Raw genomic sequence first — 22,701 nt, 5'->3', positions numbered from 1 at the left:
TCCAAACAGAAATCACTGTCGTTAGGATACTGACACAGAACTTATTTTAACTGCTGTAATAATTTAGAAATGGTGTAAAAATAGTGTTAAGAAAAACTATTTGTTTTTTTTTTAAAATACAACATTATTCAAGCCCACGAGGCGCGTTAAACTTTGATAACAAATTGCTTTATAATCAGTATACAAAAATGCATTTCATTGTCTGCTTGCAACTTACAACTTTTTAGATTCCGTGCTGTTAAAAATTATTCTTACCATTTTGTAATACAAAGAAACTATTAAGAATATATAAACATGATTTTAGCTTTTTTCAACTATTAACCACTTCAGACATTTAAAAGTTTCTATTCTAATACAATTTATTCTCCAAATTCATTTTATTACTCAGGAATTGCATTGCAAATAAATCAATTACTTCGCTTAAGCCACTGACTAATTTAATGCAATATCTGAGAGCAAAGAAAAGGAAAACTAAATTCCAAGACATAAATAAGCTTTTATTTTCGTATTGCATGAAATGCCTCGTTGTACTTAGTTGGTTTGTTGGAAAATTGCATGCAACATATTCTATTGCTTGCTACTGACAATCACAATCATATATGACGATCAGCAAAATAACAAAAACAAAACAAAAAAAAGAAAGGTAGACAGTCGGACTTCTTACAGACAGGCCCACGTACCTATTTAAGAATGTCTGTCTGTATGTTTGTACAATGAGTACATCTCATTAGAGACATATTCCTCAATACAATTTGTTGAAAGTGGCAGATTCATTCATTAGTTTCATGAGGCAAGTATCATTAGTAAATGCAACGAAAAAATGGTTTATTTGTATATCTGTCAGTTAAACTTTACATGTATATGTTTTATTTTTATAAAATTTTATGCTCCTTGACTAAGTTGAGATGACGATGAGCGAACTATTAAAGAATATATTAGAACATTTATTGCATCCAACTAGTGAAATTTCAATGGTGACAAAATGTGTTCTACTTCTCATGGAGTTATAATAGAAAAATAGTATGTATTTATGTTTTCTACTCTAAATCACAAGAGAATTCATTGTAGTTAATTATTTAAGTAACATGTAAATCTAAAATAAGAAAATCACATTTAAAAATTAAATTTATCAATTTGAAATGACATTGGCGTTTGGTTCATCCCTTCAAGAACTCTCTGAGTTACTGTGGGTCAAAGTTTGTCATTTTCGCCAAACTGATGTTTTTTTCATCCATGCAACTTATTACGAAGGCTGGCAGCCGTTTCGAAACGGTGAAAAAATAGCGATATCGGTATTTAAACATATATCGGTAACGGTATTTAAGCGGCTTTTTTCGGTAACGGTATCATTGTGTTAGAGGTAACCGACTAAAATCTCATACCGCCGATACTGTAATGTCCACAATATTGATTTTGTCATTCCGTATGTAAAACATCGAAATATTGTTCAAAAAACCCATAAAGTGTATACATATATTCTGGGACCTCGTAAGATTCTAAGACGATCTAGCTATGTCCGTCCGTCTGTTGTTGGCAGGATAGCGTCCACGAAAAAAGAGATATTGAGATGAAATTTTCCCAAAATATTTCTTATTGTTCAGAAATGTTTGGTATTGAAAATAGGCAAAATCGGTCAAAGATTTCACATAGCCGCCATACAAATGTACCCCCCCCCCCCCCCGCAATATTGTATAAAGAGCTTCAAACATTCACAAATTCGTTGTTTATGAAGCAAATGCCCCTTCAGAAAATGACTATAATGCTCATTATTGGCGCAAAAGTACGAGTATAGCGAAGAAATTGGACACAAGTAAGTATCTTAGGAGCCAAAACATTTCTACCTAATTTTATGTGGATCGGCCCATAATTGACCCTACCCCCATATAAGGTCCCCTCCATCAAATTACTTTAACGCTCATTACTGGCTTAAAAATACGAGTACAGCGATAAAATTTTACATATGTAAGTCCTATATATATACATATATATCCAAAATCTCTCTACCAAAATTTATGTGGATCGGTCTATAATTGATTCTACCCCCCATATAAGATCCCCTTCAGAAAATTACTTTAAGGCGCATTACTGACTTAAAAATACGAGTTTAGCAATGAAATTCGACTCAAGTAAGTTCCTTTCGAGCCAAAATCTCTTAACCAAATTTTTTGTGGATCGGGCCTTAATTGACCCTACCCCACATATAAGGCCCAAAAAACGAGTAAAGCGATGAAATTCGATACAAACATGACTTGTATGAACCAAGATCGTTCTACAAAATTTTACGAGGATCGGTCTATAATTGACCCTCCCCCATATAAGGCCCCTTCAGAAAATGACTTTAAAACTCAGTACTGGCTTAAAAATACTAGTAGATCTATGAAATTCGACATAAACTAGTTTTGTATGAGCTAACATCTCTCTACAAAATGTTGTGGGGGTTAAGGATAAGGTACCCTTAAGAAAATTACTTTAACTGGCAGAAAATACGAATACCGCAATGCAATTCGACATAAACTAATTTTAAACTAAAATCTCTCTACCATATTTTATAAGGATCGGTCCATAATTAACCCTAACCCCGTATGAGGTCCTTTTAAGCAAATAACTTTAATGTTCATTACTGTCTTAAAAATACAAGTAGATCTATGAAATTTTAAATAATACCGACTTTTATGAGAATTCTTCCATATACATATGTACTCCTATATAAATTACTATTTTTAATACGAAAGATCACTGTAAATAGTTGAACCCCCATTAACACACCTATTTCAAATATTACCCTGATGTTCTCATTAATATCGATATATAATAATAAAATATTCAAAATATCAAAGTTGGCAGGGATTTGATGGTGGGTTTATAAGATTCGGCATAGCCGAATATAACACTCTTACTTGTTAATTACTGATTTAATGGGCTTTGGTATGCTTTCTACCAGTTTTCGTACTGTTTCTTCATTTATGTTTCTCCATTCTGCTGCAATTCTTGACCAAAGTTCGTTATGGTTGCTTGGAGGGGTTTCGTATTGGGCCAGCTTTCGTTATACAATTGCCCGCAGATTTTCTATTGGATTTAAATTCGTGCTTTGTGCTGGTCACTTTAATGTTTGAAAATGTTGCTCCTCAAGCCATTCTTTAACTATTTTAGCTGTATATTTGGGATCTCCGTCTTTTTCGAAAATAATTTCATTAATCGGATAAGCACATTTAACTATGAAATCAGGTAAATTGGTCTGGAGTATTGCAAGGTAATTTCATAATTCCATGTAAAACAATTCCATACCATTATACTGCCGCCTCCGTGTTTCATTGTTTGCTTTATATGGTTCGTTTGAATGCGTTCATGGGTTCGTTTCCAAAAATATTCTTTACCATCTGACTGGAATCTGTTGACTTTGGTTTTATCCGACCATATTACTCGTTTTCAATCATCTATAGACCAATGTTTATGTCACTTGCAGAATTCTAATCTTGCTTTCATATTTTTCGTAGAAAGAGCTGTACCTCGTTTCTGTAATTTTCTCCAATCGAAAAAAAAACTTAAAATATAATAGTCTTCCAGTTTTTAACAGTGTGACTCTGATTATTTTTAAACTGTACTCATTAAAATTTAGTAAGAAATATTTAAATTTCTTGTATTCACCCTATTTTACACAAGATGATCATGAATTTTTCGACAGATTTTCTCGATGCGAGAATTACAGAAACGGGGTACTGGTTTCTTTTGTTTAAATGCAGAGACTAGGCCAATTCTTTTTAATTCTCGACAAGCTGTCCACTCACTTACGTTCTTATTTAATGCAAGCGCTGCCCCTTTCAGAGTTTTTGTCTCATTTTTTCGTAACGAACGCTCCATTAACCGGGCATTGCTATCACTAAGAGACCTCGGACGACCACCTAGGTTTTGTTTTATTTGTTATTTATAGGTTACAGGACAGTTTAATGAAACTTTAGGTGTAATATTTTTGTTTCTACCACAATTAATAATATAAATTTTATCAAATAAAGTAATTACTTAGCAATATGCGAGCAATAGCGGGCTCGCCACTGTACATATGTATATTAGTGAGTGATTGTGTTTTTTTAGGAATATAATTGATATTTTACAAAAGTTCTATCTTGAAATTATATCTAAATTATGACTTTGCTGAAACTATAAAGAAATCGTTACGTTTCATGTGTATTTTGATCGTTTTTTTTTTTTTTGTCATCTTTGGTGGCTTTTGTTGGTATTATTAGTTAGCTTTTTCATTTACATTTTACATACATTTTTTAACTTTTAAACATTTGTATTAATTTAATTCAATGGGCCTATTGTTAAAGAGTTTTAGTCTTGTTTACTATTCGATGTTATTGTTTTCATTGCATTTTTATACCCTACACCACTATAGCGAGGATGTTCTTATGTGTTTGTGCTGATAAAATATATTGGACATACACCCACCTTAAACTACAACAATCGGCTCAGAATCACTTTCTGAAAGTTATGTCCGTCCGTTTCTGTGTCCATATAAAACTTAGGTGCCCGCTACAGGTCGCAAATTTAAATTAAATTTGGCACATACCTTTATCTTGGCCCAAGTATAAAGTCTATTGTTGAAATCGGTCCATTATTTCTCCTAGCCTCCATACAAGCGTACCCTTCGAATATGGATCTTGAGCTCATAGTTATGTTCAATGTTCTAGTATCTCTACAATAATTGGTACAACTTTGTTTTGTATACACAAGTTTTAATGTTACTGGCGATTTTTGTAACGATCGGGCCTTATATGAAAATGACTTGAAGGTTAATAATTCACTAATAAACATAAGTATTGCTATAAAATTCGTAAAAATTACTTTAATGTAAACGAAAATACCTCTAACAGCAATTTTTTAAATATTTCCGTATTAAGAAAAAAACAACTTATTATAAACAACTCAATGGTGTAGGGTATCATATGGTCTGCCAATGCCCGTCTATATATTCTGACTTGTTTTTATTTTCTATGCTGCATCTGTAAGATGCATTGAATACAATTTCATCGATGTCATTAGGAAACAGGCAAAATAACAAACAATAGACACATTAGATACAAATTTATTTTATGACTTAAGCATGATTTTGACTTTGAGTATAAATAAACGAAAAAGGAATTTATTGTAATTTTCTACTAAATTATTTTTATTTATTTAAATTAGTTATTGCAGGTGATTGAAAATAACCGAAAAAGAAATAATTGAAAATATATCGTAGTAATACTTAATATGTAGTAGAACAATTGTAAAGAATGGAGTTTAATATATTGGTTATTATATTGGTCCCATAATCAAATTTGGTAAAATACATGTTTTCAAAGATTTATACCTTTTATACAATACGTCACTGTAGTCAGAAGGTTACTATGAATCAGGGTTGGTACAATTGCACGTTTTTGGTACTATTCAATTCTCAAAAGTACAACCAATGACCCATTGGTACACCAATGACCCATTTTGTTTAATTTTATTTCCTTATTAAATTAATAACCTGAAAAATAACGGTAAAATTATCTACTAAACTTCAGAAGAGAAAATATATAATTATTATTTATGGCGTCATGAAATAACTCCCCACGAAATAACTCCCCAAAACAAAAATGAAATAACTCCCTAAAAATTTGTTCAGAATGCAAAAACAACGAAATTTGGGGATTTAATTCGTTTTTTGGGGCATTATTTCACATTTAAAATGGGGAGTTATTTCATTATGAAATAATTGCTCAAAATTCAAAAATGAAATAAATCCCTAAAAATATTATTGGGGAGTTATTTCATTATATTACATTTGTCACACGAAATAAATAATATATGTCTGATAGCCGGCCTTCGGCCGGGCGCAAGGGTTTTATCCTCTGGGGTACATTGGACACCGGCTTCGCTAAGAATACACTCGCCTAGTATCAAAAGTGTTCGGCCTTAGGCCGGCTATTTAGGAAATCTTTATTAAGCGAAGCCGGTGTTGGTCATATTTTAGAGCGGTAAATCCGCTTCGCTAAGAATACACTCTCCTTGTATCAAAAGTGTTCGGCCTTAGGACGGCTATTTAGGAAATCTTTATTAAGCGAAGCCGGTGTTGGTCATATTATAGAGTGGTAAATCCTTGCGCCCGGCCGTAGGCCGGCTATTTAGGAAATATTTATTAAGCGAAGCCGTTGTTGGACATACCATAGAGTAGAAAGTCCTTGCGCCCGGCCGCAGGCCGGCTATTAAGGGAATCTTTATTAAGCGATTAAACTGAAATGTATTAAACTTTGAAGCCCCACTCGAAAGTATGAGCGGCCTACTTTTTTTAGAAATGTCACTAAGACCGACTTGTTCCATAATTTGTTATTTTTAAATGGGAACTTATTTCATTTTAAAATTAGGGATTTGTTTCATATGAAATTAATCCCCAAAAAATGGGGTGTTATTTCATTTCAATTTAGGAAGTTATTTCATTTCGTTGGGGCTTTTTTTCATTTTTAAATTAGGGAATTATTTCATAATGAAATAAGTTCCCAAATTTAGGGAGTTATTTCATTTTTGTTTTGGGGAGTTATTTCGTGGGGAGTTATTTCATGACGCCCATTGACCAATCTGGGGACCAAATGGACTATTAGACTAGACTTATCTATGGGCTAATACAAATAAACTGTTAATTTTGAATTGTATTTGGTACAATTGGAATCAAAAAAGCACAATTTTAAATGCAGATTTGTACAATTTGAAAATTCTATTTGCCAACCCTGCTATGAATAGTAAGTATATTCGTCAGTGTGAAAGTACATATTATTATATGCTTATTCGTCAATTATTGACCGAATAACTCTTCATCCAAAGCTAAACCAATTTCACTTCTATAAAATTATTATTCGGGTGAGATTTTTATCGACAATGGGATGATATTTATCTCCAAACTTTAACGCAACATTTTTCTTTTATAAGGAAAATGTTAACTGTACCCTATACTATTTAAGTACACTAAAGATATAATTAACTTCATAATAGATAAACCGTGAAATATAAAATAACCAATTGACTACTGTTTACATTATAAGGAGTATATAAAAATATGTATGTCCAATTTCCAAAAAATATGTAATAACCAAGTAAATTGTAGTAGAAATTATAATCTATAAGGAATACAACTACAATTTGCTAGAAGTCTCCAGCAAAACCTCACCAAAAATGCGTACAAACATGTGTTTTTGTACATTTATCTATAAAAATGCAGACGTTAAAAATAAGTATGTACTCATTATTTTACCACCAACTAAACATGTTGCTAAACAAAAAATGACACGTGCTATTTAGCAATATGTTGGTACAACATCAAGTCAATAAAAGCTAAGAGCAATTAACATCAATGTAACGCAGCCGGAAGTATATTTCCCGCCATAAAATCTATAGATATAAACAAAATATTTCATGTGCGTACATTTGTCTGGTTAATAAGTATAAGAAGAACTTGCTGTATCTATAAATGTTGCTGCAATATGTTGCAAATGCATACTTACGTACGAATTTACAACTGTTGCTCGCTCAGACGAAGTGCATGCAGAAAGAAGGTATTATTCTTTACGATGTGCATCCGAAATGCATAGACAGTTGCACACAGAAAATCTCACATAAGTATATGGATGAATGTATGTATGTATGTTGGTCACAGTGAACAGCAACAAAAACTACAACGACAACAAATATTACTAACTACTAGCAACCATTCAGCTTAAACCGGCAGCAGTCGAGCAACTAAAACAACACACATTCAGTGTTTTCGTGTGTGTTTTTGTTGTTGTTTTAGTTTCTCATATTGCTGACTGAGTTGTTGCAGTCAGTCAGTCAGCAGTCGGTGTGTGAGTGGATGTAGTTGATCCGATGGATTGTTGGTTGGTTGCTTGGTTTGTTTGTTTGTTGGTTAGATGGATGGATGGAAATTTGCCTTTTTCTTACGTAAATAAGAATTTTGGTTTTTCAAAAAATTCAGTTTGTATCCGACTACCAAATGCAACGAACGGGTTTAGCGGCAATCAGAAAAGTGTTTAAATTCCATTTGACTACAAAATTTTCAAAAAATTCATTAACTTGTGTATTTACCAGAATTAAATAATTTTCATCTAATAAATACTTACTATGAGATGATTAAGAGTCTAAGAAAAAAGTGAAAAGTGTTATTTGTAAATTTATAAAAATTTTATGAAAAAAATAAATAAAATTCAAACAAAAATCATAAATTCAGCCACAACAAACAGAAGTGTTTAAAAAAACCTGTGGGTGTTGATAATTGTATCGTACACACAGTCAGTCACTCAGACGACTTGCATTTCTGTTAACGTTTGCAAAAAAAAAAAAAACTAAATACAAAAAATTACAAAAATAAAAAAGAAACTAAACAACAATAATTAACTGTTTGTTTGTTCTTTTTTTATAATTAGTTCTTTCGTTTTATATTTTTCAATTTAACCGACTTTTTATACAATAATGGATGAAAAGGTATGAAGTGTTAAAAACAAAACTAAAAAAAACAACATGAAAAAACTTAAATTATTAGCTATAAACAGTTTTTTATGTGAAAATATCCATGTCTGTGTATTTTAGTTGCATTTTGGCATAATAATATAAAAATAAAAATTTTACTTCTCAGCTTAATTATTAAAATGTTTTCTACAAATAACACTAATGACGATATGACATTAGACAATATTAATTTTTGTACAAATATAATTTTTAATGATCGAAGTGAAGATTTGTTTAGCAAAATGATTTTAAAATATTTTTAATCTTAAGATTTCCTCCTTAACGAAACAAAATATAGGATGATCATTTTTTAACAAATACCTTATAACACAATTCGAATATGCATTTCAATGCATATTTTTAATTTAAGTTATGATGAAACACGGGCCAAGATCGAAAGAAGTTAAGTTAAGTTTATTTGAGTCTTTTAAATATTAAAATAAAATGTTATACATATTTACTATCAGTGATTTTGCTAGACGTTTTGCAGACCATAAATACGCTAACAAAAATTTTAATTATTTTTCCCGCGATAAGCTGAATATTACGGAATCTTTGAGACCCATATCGAAATAATTGCAGACCCATATCGAACATATTGCACTGAGATAAAGATTTTCAATCGCTGGTAGGGAACTGAGGGCCTTTTCAAAAAAAAAAAATTCTTATTTTTTTCATATTTAGTACGCATCGTTTGAGAGGTATTCCTATAAAAAAGTGGTATACGGGACATTCTAATATACATATAGGCGGCGTCATGAAATAACTCCCCAAAACAAAAATGAAATTAGTCCTCCCCATAAATCATTTCGTTGGGGCTTTTTTTCATTTTTAAATTGTGGAATTATTTCATAATGAAATAAGTCCCCAAATTTAGGGAGTTATTTCATTTTTGTTTTGGGAAGTTATTTCGTGGGGAGTTATTTCATGACGCCAAATATGACCAGCACCAACTTCGCTTAGTAAAAATTTCCTAAATAGCCGGCCTAAGGCCGATGGTCTAAGCTTTCTTTTAAGAAAACAAAAATATCCATTTTGAAAAAAATAGGGGAAAATTCGGTGACAAATATTGAAAAAATATTATTCTTGAGTTAAAAAATAATTCTTTTGATAGATATCCCACTCGCATCACATTATGGGACTATAAAGCCCTTAAAGGAAATTGTATAAGCTTTCTTCTAAGCAAGAAAAGAAAGGGCCATTTTGAAAAAAAGTTAAAAAAATGTTGGAAACAATAAAGAAAGAACAATTTTCGCTAGAAGCAATAGGTGAAAAGTTAGACTCATTTGAATAAAACCCTGTATGACAAAATGTCCAACTTTGACCCCCTCTAACTCCGGATTTCTTGACTGATAGAGCTGAAAATGTGTGTCTGGGTTACTATCCAATATACATATCGACCTTGATCCATATGTATAACGACACCCTATATTCAAATAGTTCAATATTGGGTCAAAGTGAGTTGTTGATGACGTCTACTATAAATTTGGGTTCAAAATATTAAATTTTGTGTTTTTGGTGTTTGCTATTTTAAAGTTTAGTATTTTTTAAGAAAATATGTCAGTGTTATATAGTAATTTTAGAAATTTTTTTAAGATTTATTGAATTACGGGAATCTGCTTAAAAAATTTAAATTCAATATTTAGTTTCGGAAATATAGTCAAATTTATTTTACCAATAAATATTTTAATTTTCTTATTTTCCTTTCTACCATAGAGCTTTTGCATTGAAAATAACAACAAATTTGTTATGACCAGGGAAACCAAAAATATGCTCGAATAAAGTGTTTTAAGCGCATTAAATATGAAGTAAAAAAAACTAAACATATGTTCTAAAAATAAAAGTTTTAACTATTATTTAATATTGTATTCATTGTTTCTAGACAGACATTTTAAGTGGTGTTGTCATAGAATTCAACAATTACAATTTGTAAATAATTTTCACTAATCTTAGTGTTATTTGGTGTGCTGATTACGAATATGGAAATAAAAAAGTCGTATCACCCACCAATTTTACACATTTTCATCTTTTAGCCCTTCTGACCGTATATTACAGAAATTGCGAATCGTGGCCATCTCTAAACGCATACTTTGAGTTATAGAAATGTATTCTGATTCTGAAAATTAAAGCAATAGCACCACGTTAACGGGTGGCACTACGGTTCTGAAGGGGAAAACGATTTTTACCAAAAATTTGACACTAAATTTATATTTTTGGATTCTAACAGCAAATAATTGGAATATGTATCTAATCATCGTTCCAATAAGATATACAAATCAGTTACAAATTGTAAAAATTGGTACAAATTCCTCCGATTTCTGAGAATTTTTTTTTTGTAAAATTTTTGAAAAACAGGCTTTATTTATTCTTTATTGTTATACATTTTATATAAAACCTTTTCAGAATATAAAATTTAGAGATGCCAAACGGGGCTGGCTTTTACAAATCCCGGGATTTTACGGGATTACATAAATTTAATTATTTTATATATGAAAATCTTTAAATCTTCATGTTTGTAAAGAAAATTGCTTCATTTGGTGGAAATTTAGCAGACAGAAGATATATTTAAATTAAAACAATCCAATTAATTCCAATTTTTAAATAAAAACTTTTATCCCCATTTTCTCAATGTCTTGTTCTTTTTTATCGAAACGATATTTTGACAGTTTTTATATAAAAAATATTTTAACCGGCAGAATATCTACCGGTTAAACGATAACCGGAGAATGAGATTATGGGCCGTAGAATTTCATAATTTCTGAAACGTTTTAACTATATACTTCCAAATACAAATAAATATCAAGCACTTTTTAAAACCGTTCACTGTTTCATTTGAACTAATTCAATTATTCGAACATCAATGTAGAACCTAAACTTTATGCACATCCGTGAGCTTACCACGTTTGTTACCATTTGTTGTTGTTGTTTTTGTATGTATGTATATACTTGACAACGGATGTTAATTAAAAATTTGGTGTCAATTTGGTACCAGGCGTGTATATTTTTTTTCCTCTGTTTATATCTGAAGTTTTAGTAAAATCGAAATCGTATATTAATCCATAAACTCAAGCTATGCAATATTGGGAAATTTTCTTGAATCTTAGTTTGTTTTTAACCGTTTTAAATGAAACTTCGGAAAGATATATATTGAAGACCCCTGTTTATGATGACATCGAAAAAATCGAAATTAATCCTCAAACGTATATACATTTTTATAATTATATAAAATATCCGTAATATATGAACAAAATATTCGATGCCATTTTGCGAAAAAATAGTGGGTGATACAAAAAATCAGATATCAGACTCGGTTCAGCAGTTAAATTAATTGAACTACTATTGCAAAATTCGGGGAAGTTAGGTAATGAATATAAGATTTATACAAAAATTTTCTGATACGCTTTCGACCTTTTCAATGATAAACCCCTTTTTAATAAGTAATAATTAAATCGTATTTAAAATGATGGAATTTTTCATTTTCATTGTTATTTATTCCAATAAATCACATGGATCTTAAAATTTATTTTATAGAGAAATGGTTAAAATACCTTAACCTATAATATTTTTGAAGTTATTTTAAGTTAAGGAGCATTCGTGAATTAGAAGTAATGTTGCCAACAGCTTCAGGAAAAAAGGCTAAATTGGGATTTACAAAAGGCCAGAAAAAGCTAAAACGTTTAAAAAATAAGGCTAGAAAAAGGCTAACTTTTCACACTTTAAAATCTGCATTAAAACAAGTAAAAAATTACAGTCGAGGATTTCCGACGATATGATAACCTAAATCAATGTTTTTCAAAATGTCTAGAATGGCATTTTATCCAAAAGTTACCAATTCTCATAGAATTTTTAAATATTTATATTCGTATATAATTCTGTTTACCAAACTTATAATTTTTATCATAAAAATCGCTGTCTATGTTTGGCTTACTATCGTGGTAGTTCACAAATCGTAAACAGTTAAGTAGAGCCGAAAAGATTCTAACCGACATTGTGACACTTTTAAAACAGAAATGTATTGGAAAATTTGTTTAAAATTTAAGAAAGGGACACTCTTATCCCAAAAAGAATTACTCTTAAACTTGGTGTATGTTACATTTTGGACTCCTATTAAAAAATGTCCTGGATAGACGGCCTTCGGCCGGGCTCAGGGGTTTCAAACTCTGGGGTATTTCGAACACCGGCTTCGCTAAATTAAGCGTTTTTTATAAATGGACTCTTCCATGGACTTTATGTCCTATTGCTCATGGACATTGTGACACTTTTGAAATTGTCATTATAACTCAATTTAGTGTGTCATAACGTCTATGGACATTATGACATTGGACATTATGGCACGCCACCGATTTTTTTGCCAAAATGACCCGGGAATACGATTTTTATACCCACCATCAAAAAAGATGGGGGGTATATTGATTTTGTCATTCCATTTGTAACACATCGAAATATTGGTCATAGACCCACAAAAGTATATATATTCTGGGTCCTCATTAAATTCTAAGACGATCTAGCCATGTCTGTCCGTCCGTCCGTCTGTCTGTCTGTCTGTTGAAAGCACGATAGAGTCCGAATGGAAAGAGCTAGAGGGTTGAAATTTCACATAAATATTTTTTATAGGTAAGGTTTGTTTGGTATTGAAAATGGGCAATATCCGTCCACGTTTTCGGATAGCCCCCATACAAGTTCCTTATGATCCAAAATCACTATGCAAAATTTTATGAGGATCGGTCCATAATTGACCCTACCCCCCATATAAGGTCCCCTTCAGAAAATGACTTTAACGCTCATTACTGGCTTAAAAATACTAGTATATAGATGAAATTCAACATAAGTAAGTTTCATACGAGTCAAAATCTATCTAAAAAATTTTATGAGGATCGGTCCATGATTGACCCTACCCCCCATATAAGAAAATGACTGCAACGCTCATTAATAACTTAAAAATACGAGTGTAGCGATAAAATTCGACACAAATAAATTTAATACGAACCAAATTCTGTCTACAAAATTTTATGAAGATCGGTCCATAATTGACCCTACCCCCTATATAAGGTTCCCTTCAGAAAATTACTTTAACGCTTATAACTGGCCTAAATATACGAGTATATAGATGAAATTCGACATAAGTAAGTTTCATTCGAGTCAAACGAGGTGTGATGGTGGGTATATAAGATTCGGCATAGCCGAATATAACACTCTTACTTGTTCTTATTAAGTTAGTATTGTCTATTAGCTTAGGTAAAATGTTTGCAAAAAAATTTTCATAAGCTTTATGTACATAATAATGCCAAAGGAATGGATCCATTCTTTCTTGCCTGAACTAGTTCCTTATATTGGGCCGCCTTTTGGTAAATTCACTTTAAATTTAAGGCACTTCTTTTATTGATTAGTATATAAAATTCGGCATTGCCAAATATAACACTCATACTTGTTTTACAATTTTTATACATACATACATACATACATATCGTCACCTGAAACGCAAACGGCCCTAACTAACCAATAATTCAAAATCGATTTTATTGTTGATTCTAATGTATTGCATCAAAACAAATGTCCACACCAAAAATTTGACTCTTCTAACAAAAATTATCGATTTTATTGACCACTATTAAACAATTTGTTTATTTACTACAAATAAATCGCGTTGATTGAAACAAACTTTTCAATATAAATAGTTTTTTGCTTCTCCTGTAAAATTTTAAAAATGTTAGATAGGGCCGTTTGCGTTTTAGATGACGATATGTACATATAAATCTTTCACTTTAATTTTGTTTTTATGTTGTTAATTCTTAAGAAACAAAGTGGCAAATTTTGACAACTAAAATGAAATAAATATTCATCAAGACATGAAAAAAATCAATTCAATCTTTTAACATTCTTTTAACATGCATAATACATAAGACTAATTTATTAGAGAATTATTTTAAAGCACAATTATTTTCGTAAATGGACCGTTTATTTTGAAAATTGTCTGAGTCAACTTTACAAAAGAAATCAGTTAATGATGAAATTAGTGACTATTACATTTGATCTTTTTTAATTGCAATTTTGTCAACATCTTTCTAAAAATTTAAATTCGAAAAAATTTGGTGAATGGAACAAATTTTATAGAGAATCCAAAAGGTACCATTTGAAGAATGGAAAAGAAACAAAGAGTTACAGATTATTATTCAGTCAGGACCATGTATGTTCAAATTTATGTTTCTAGGTAGAATATTTTATAAAATTCAAAAAGTACCATTTGAGAGAAAAGTTCTCTATTAAAGAATCACATTCAAAAAGAACCGAGTATGTTTAATTATCATGTGTTTTGAACTTATACCATAGAACATACAAAGAGTATCATTTGAAGAAAGAAAAAGTACCAAAAGTGGAATAAATTCTGCCTTTGTGGAAAATACTAATAAAAAGAGTACCATTTTCCCCTTTTAGTATAGGAATAGACTTTTTCGAGAATTAAGTTTACAAAATAGTGCATGTTTAAATCTATATATCACAGATAAAACTCAAAAATCTGCATTCATTTGTTTCAGAAAAATTGTGCTTTCAAAAGGTACCAAACAATTTACCCAAATTTGGTCCTATATAGACCCTAGTATCCGAATTCCAAAATAATGTAATATAAGTACATAATTCAATATATATACCTCAATAAGTCGAAATAGTTTTCTTAATGTGCTAAAAAAGTACCAAAAACAGTTTTCTCTCTTTTACACCCAAAAAGGACTGAGTTTTAAGAAAGTACGAAACAGGTGTCTCATATTTTTGGAAGATATATACAAAATATTTACAAAAATGTTATTAAGTTTATTATATAAAAAGTTATAAAGGGCCAAAAAGGTACCAAAATCATCTTTGTTACACATTTTCACCCCTTAAAAGTGCGAATTTCAAAAAAGTACCAGACACCCACCTGCTCACTTTAAGAGTATAATAATAGCCCTAAATGTATCAATTTCCAAAAATCCCTCCATATTACCAAAAACACATCTAGTGTCAAAATTTAATAATTCTAGGTTCTGCCGTTTGGGCTGTGCGATGATGAATCAGTCAGTCAGTAACGCTACTCTTTTATATATAGAAGATTTTTTTAGTTCTGTTCTTGTTTAAATAATAAAGAATTAAACAAAAATAAGATCTTATTAAATTATTTGAATAAACATTTTAATTCGTTCGATAATTATCGAATAATTTTTAAAATTTAATGAATAAACTTTGACTTGAGATTTTTCGAAATTTCTCAAATGTATCCGTAGTTTATGGAACGTATTTTTCTGATTTTAAATAGCAATCTTCACGAAAGAATACATGGAACCCGGTGATATCTGTCGTCTGCAGAAACAGGATTTCAACAAATACACGGACAGGCGAAATTTAAATTCTTAAAGATTCAGAAAAGCTTAATTCTTAGTTAATCAAAACCTCAATAATAGTTAATGTGTTGCAATTTGAATAAACCCATTTCAGATCTACTTCCCGATTAAATTATGTGTTTACTGAACTGTTTACTAAGGCTGCTATAATCTCATCATCTTACAAGTAGGATTTCAAATTTAAAATTTTTATGTTTTAATTCCTTTTAATTCGATAATACTCACTGTTCGTGTGCCATTTGCTCTTGAAATATAATTCTAAAAAAAGTTAATACGAATTTTAATTTTTGTGTCTGAGGAAATGCATACATGAGCATTTGCATTACACATCTGCATACATTTTGGTTCATACTTACATACATACATATGTATGTAAATTTGTACGTAATCCAAATACTATATACAAATATATTTTACTGCCAAAAACGAAAAAAATAATTATCAACAAAATTGAAAATACTACACGAATTAAGTGAATGAATTTTTGGCAAACGTAATAAATAAACTACAAGTGATTTTTTGTCTATGTTCTAAGTTGTGTAAATATACGTACATACATATGTACATAAGTATGTGTAAATGTATTTCTTTTTAGAAGATAAAATACTTTCTTTTTTGTTTTATTATTATCGGTTCCTCAAACAAAAAGCGAAATTTATAAAAATAAAAGCGAATTGCAAACATATGGTATCTTATAATAAAAAATTTTGTTTTTGTAATTTTAAATATATTTATTGGCGGTTTTATATTGTCAGATTATCTCATAATCGACCTTCTTCGATCCTTGTGCATTTAAAGTCGACATTCGAATAATTAATGATATCCACCCAGTTATATATAGAAAATCTCTTTTTGAGTTAAAACAAGTAAGAAATTATAGTCGGGCGAGGCCGACCATATAATACCCTACACCTTTGAGAAAAATATAATGTGATTTAGTTGCCATAATAAAGCATTTAAGTTGAATTGTACCTTGCCTTAGATATACATACTTAAGCCGTTTATTGTTGAATAAAATTGTGGACATTTAAGTGAAATTTTATGGGGGCTTTTCATAGGACTAGGGTCATATGGTCTTGTAGGTCTTGTATACAACTTGGTTTTTGCAGCTTTTTGTTGAGATATGAGTATATTAAACATAATTATGAACTTAAAAGCCCTATTCGGCGGGTTCAGTTGTATGGGTGAAATAATGGAGCGATGTAAACCATTTTCAACAGGCTTCGTCTACGGTACCATAAAAGATCATGTGCCAAATTCATTGAATTATCTCCAAGATTGCGACCTGTAGTTTGATTACAAGGTTTAAAAGCCCTATTGGGGGGTTCAGTTGTATGGGGGCTAGGTGAAATAATGGACCGATCTTAACCATTTTAATAAGCTTCATCCCTGGGACTATAGAAGATCATGTACCAAATTTCATTGAATTATCTTCAAAATTGCGACCTGTAGTTTGATTACAAGGTTTACATGGACGGACGGACAGACAGACGAATCGACTCAGAGAGTGATTCTGAGCCGATTGGTATACTTTAAGGTGGGTATAGGACCAAACATTGTGCGTTACAAACATTAGCACAAACCCAATATACCCTCCCCACTAAAGTAGTGTAGGGTATAATGAAAGCGGTTGAAGCTTTCATCAAACACGAAAATTTGTCAAGTATTTTGTTAATATTTGTTCCTTTTAGATATTATTTTACGTATGAAGATATGGTTGAATACAATTTTTTTTTAAATTTTGGGGCATGAAAAAAGTTGAAATTTTTTGATGCCACAATTATGTCCTTTTAAACACATGTAGAGTTACTGTCAACTATGCCAAATCTGTTCGAGTGAAAGTGTAAGACAGTCCAGATCATGAAAAAGAGCTCTACCAAGATAGAGTAGTCTATGCTTTTGTAAGGCTGAACAGTAACCTAGAAGGTGTTGTATGGATTCCTCTTCTTCTTCATCCAAACAACTTATAAAGTAGCTATTACGTGGGTAGCTCATACGTTCCGACATATGTCCAATCATACAATGCCCAGTAATTATACCCGTGAGAAGCCTAAACGAGTTCTTACTTAAAGACAAGAGAGTCTCCTATTCTTTGTCAGAGTGGGCCAGTGCAGTGTCTCTCAAAGCAGTCATCTATCAATTTTGATAGGGTCATCAGGGGAGTGTGAATATCACTTTGCGCAAGAGTTAAGTCTAGAGACGACCCTTTGGCTGCGTATTCATCAGATATTTCATTTCGCTGGATGCCTGGAACCCATATCAACTCAACGTGATATTGTGCCAATGATTGAAGTTAAGAGCCTTGATTGATGAAGGCTGTCCAAGTAGATATATATAGTCGAATTTTCGAGATTTAGTTCCCGGATTCTTCTCGCGGCTGTATCGAAAGGCCGTGCAGGTGTCAGGTAGTCGAAAAGACAAGAGTAGATCCAGCTTTTCGGAGAAAATTCCCAAGCCTTTGCCTCTTTCTATCTTTGATCCACCAGTGTATATTAAGATCACATCATCCCTTAGGACAGGGATACACATATGTATATGTACATATATGAGTAATTTCGTGTTAAAATCGATATCGAAATTTGCACCATTGCAATGGTAGTAGTATTGAATAGTAGACCAGACACAATTTTCAGCTCTATCGGTTAAGAACTGCCGGACTTTGAGGGGGTTAAAATTTTAAATTTTGGTCATACACTGTTCAAAAGGAGTTCAGATAGTTATATCTTCATTGTTTCTAAAAACAAAATTATTTTTTATATATATTAACAAGAATAGATCTTTTATTCAGAAAATTTATATTTTGAACTGTGGTAGTGAAGAAGTTTTACAGTGTAAACATTTTCATCTGATCTTTTTGTATACCAGTTGCTTAACGTATATCATTGGATCTAAGCTGAACTGGAACTCACTTGACACGAAATTGCCCATATACTTACATAAAATATCTACCTATATGAAAGTTTCTAATTTCCAGCACATTTTTCATTCCCAGGAATTGATTTCAAAAATTTGTCATTTGCACCACAATAAATTTAATTCACGTATTAAAATAACTGGTTTAGTTGATGAGAGATTGAATACGTCTTTCGGGATTAGTAAAGCAGCACAAATATCTCAGCTCTGCGACATGTCTATAATGCCTTCATAAGGCATCAAAATATATAAGTTTATTTTATGGGTTCTTTGAGCAATAATTCGAAGTGTTACAAACGAAATGACAAAATGAATATATGCTTTTCCGGAGCCAAAAACGTTAAATCTCCAAATAAAGTATATGTACATAGATGTGACAAGATAGAGAAACAAAGACATTTTCATTTCTTTATAAACTAACGTCCGTTTGCATTTGTCGAATGCTTGAGATAGGTCAAGAGAGCAATGCATACCAAATCCTTTTCAGTCAATAAACATGATGATGTTGGACTTATAGGTATAAATTACGTTTAACTTTTTAATGTAATATACATCTTTAACGTATGTGTTACATAAAAAAATATAAAAAAAAATAAAGAAATCAATTTTATTTGATTCCTGATTAATTTACTGATTGCGATAATAAGTCGTAGTCGTCATAATTATTGCTCATAATAATCGGATTAATAAACTGAAGAAAACAGTCATGTCTTGGTTTATTTATTAATACTGACATAAATGATGTCACATAAACAAATAATCATTTTTCCATCAGTATTTTATCGAACTGAATGCATCATGTGAAGAATATTCTGTTTTCCTGTGGCTATCACGAGTATTGTGTGAATAAATAAATTGGAAAATATTTTAAAAACATACATGCATTTAAACGCATAAAAAGGGCCATATACGTTCAATGACATTTTCAATCAACCATCACTAATAATCGTCTCTGTCTCTGAATGTATGTATGAATATTTGTCTGTGTGTCTGTCTGTTGCACTATAGGTTAGTCTGTATTTCATTAAATCACAAATCAGTTTCAGTTTCAATCAACTGCAATGTTCATTTGGTGTGGACATTTCAGCCACATGTTATTATTATTATTGCATATTAGATTTGTGATTTGTAAACACTTTTCCATTTCGCGTTTGTTTCTCTAAAAATAGACGAATCAAAATAAAAGCTAATGTTTAATATACATACATACATACATACATACATACATACATACATACATACATACATACATACATACATACATACATACATACATACATACATACATACATACATACATACATACATACATACATACATACATACATACATACATACATACATACATACATACATACATACATACATACATACATACATACATACATACATACATACATACATACATACATACATAAATAAAATTACCTCAAAATTCTAGGCAAAACGAATATGTGTATTACATATGTATGTATATCCAGGGACTATATTCAAAACTTTATCTTAGATTTTTATAAAAATGAGATTTTGATTGCAAAATATTCAGATTTTGCTAAAAAGTCATGGATATCCCTATCAAGTAACAATTAAAAGTTATTTCTTTAACTCTTAATAACTTCTAGAATCTAGTTGGTTTTGTAATAATCACGCTTTTAATAGTGTATTAAAGTGAAAGCCAGCGGTATTCGATGTTCGATGCGTTTTGTATTGTAAAAGTTTAATCTTGCAAATATTTTGCTAACGATTGTAAGCGCGTTCTTTCTTTGATATTTGCAATGCAATGCAATTTAAGCTTTTTAACAGCTGATAGAAGTCAACAATTAATGAAAGTTTTTGTTTGATTTTTTAATAATCTTTGCAAGAAGTTGCCCAGAAAATAACATGGACTGAATGTAAGACTTTCGCCTATTTATAAGTGGTCTGTAGATACCTAACTTTCCATTTATGTATACGGCCTCAACTAAAATTTTTTGTAACAGTTCCGCGATTTGTAAAAAACACTTATTTGTTTTAAAACACGTACTTCAAAACTTGGTGCCTCCTCCAAATAATCAAAGAACATTTATATTTCTTCTGTTGACCACTTTTTGTTTGGTTTTTCACTTTTTAATTTATTTGGAATAATTTTTGCCTCTATTGTTTTAGTTTCATTTATTTTGTTGTTTACAATTGACAGCTGTTTTAATGAGAGAATTGCAAACGCAAGAACGCACCAAAAAAACTATACCATTTAAGTATTGCATGAATGCAATGGTGTGACAATTGCAACAGTGTGTGTTTTGTTGTTGGATTGCAATAAAAAGCTATGAAATTTTGCATTTGCTCTTTTACAAGACCATTTGCACTAAACACTGAACTCCGCTAATATTTAATGGGTTATCCTCAAAATTTTGACCTGTAGTCAAATGTGACATCGGTACATCGACACAAAAGTTTTTTTTTAGGATGGCTATAGAACATATATTTTACAAATAACAGAGAAAATATTTGTATTGAGTACAAACTATTCTATATAAGTATGTATATAATAGACTGACCGGATCTTATATGGGGAGAAAAAATGTCGGAATCTTGTTCATCTTAACCCCACAAAATGATTTCCCTTTCCAGATATTGAGATAGCCGAAATTTGAGCTCGATTAATAGACGTTAGCACGTGCCGCTCATACTTTGAAAAAATCCAAATTTTTGACCAAAAAGCTAACATATAAAGCTATAACTCCCGAACGGTAAATAATAGAAACACACTTAGTACCTCAAAACAAAGCTAATATTGTACTTCATAATTTATATTATACTAGCTATATCCAATGTGCTTTGCTACTCTTAATGCAATATAAATATAAAAACCCACTTAACGATTTTGAAGATTCTTACTACAATAGTTTTCCACATATACAATTTGTTACATATACTTATAGCTTTCAGATATAAAAATGTTTCTATTTAATTCATATGGGGCTCCAAGCCCCCCAATTAAAGTCCGCCTTTTTTTCGCCAAAATGTTCAGATGAAAATTAAAGTTCTTCGTACAAAATTTGAAGAATCTAGTTCTATGAGTTTCCCAGATAAACCAAAATTTGTATTTAATTCACCCCATTGAAAGTCCGCCCATTATTAAATGTTCAGATGAATGTCAAAGTTCTTAATGTAAAATTTGAAGATTCTAGCCCTAATAGTTTCTCAGTTATACGAATTTTTCTATTTAATTCATATGGAGGTTCCAAGCCCCTCCAGATGAAAGTCCTCCCTTTTTTCTTCAAAATATTCTGATGAATATTAAAGTTCTTCTTGAAAAATTTGAAGAATCTAGTTCTACTAGTTACCCAGATAAACGAAATTTAGTATTTAATTCATATGGGAGGTGCCAAACCCCCATTGAAAGTCCGCCCGTTATTCTCAAAATGTTCACATGAATATCAAAATTCTTAATGTAAAATTTGAAGATTTTAGCTCTAATAATTTCTCAGATATACGAATCCTTCTTTTTAATTTATATGGGGGCTCCAAGCCCCCCACATGAAAATCCGCCCTGTTTTTTACAAAATGTTCAGATGAATATTAAAGTTCTTCGTGCAAAATTTAAAAAATTTAGTTCTATTAGTTTCCCATATAAATGAATTTTTGTCATTAATTCGTATGGGAGATACCACTCCCCTCATTGGTAGTCCGCCAATTTACAACCCAAAATGTTTACATGGATGTTAAAGTTCTTCGTGCTAAATTTTAAGATTCTAGTTGTAATAGTTTCCAAGATAAACGAATTTGTGTATATAATTTATATGGGAGGTACCACGCCCTCTGCTGCTAGTCCGCCTACTTTTTATCCTAAATAATCATACTTACTCTAAAGTCGCTCCGACAAAATTTGAGGACCCTAACTGTTATATTATCT

At 30.9% G+C, this 22,701-nt stretch overlaps 1 protein-coding gene across 4 annotated transcripts in view; it reads left to right on the top strand.

Annotated features, from left to right (window-relative positions):
* The first annotated feature begins 7,880 nt into the window (after positions 1-7,880).
* LOC119616169 (putative uncharacterized protein DDB_G0277255) overlaps positions 7,881-22,701 on the top strand; it is a 75,594-nt gene continuing 60,773 nt past the window's right edge. For 3 of the 4 annotated variants that reach the window (XR_005232507.1, XM_037972476.1, XM_037972454.1), the window contains exon 1: positions 7,881-8,496. The gene's annotated coding sequence lies outside the window, so the exon portion shown is untranslated. The remainder of the gene's footprint in view (positions 8,497-22,701) is intronic. The other variant, XM_037972465.1, reaches the window with a different exon arrangement.

The sequence above is a fragment of the Lucilia sericata genome, unplaced genomic scaffold, assembly GCF_015586225.1.
Source record: "Lucilia sericata isolate MDLA Ls3-8-SP2 unplaced genomic scaffold, ASM1558622v1 Contig000002F_arrow, whole genome shotgun sequence".
Lineage (NCBI taxonomy): Eukaryota > Metazoa > Arthropoda > Insecta > Diptera > Calliphoridae > Lucilia > Lucilia sericata.
The sequence above is the reverse complement of the archived record's forward strand: the minus strand, read 5'-3'. Positions and strand labels throughout refer to the sequence as shown.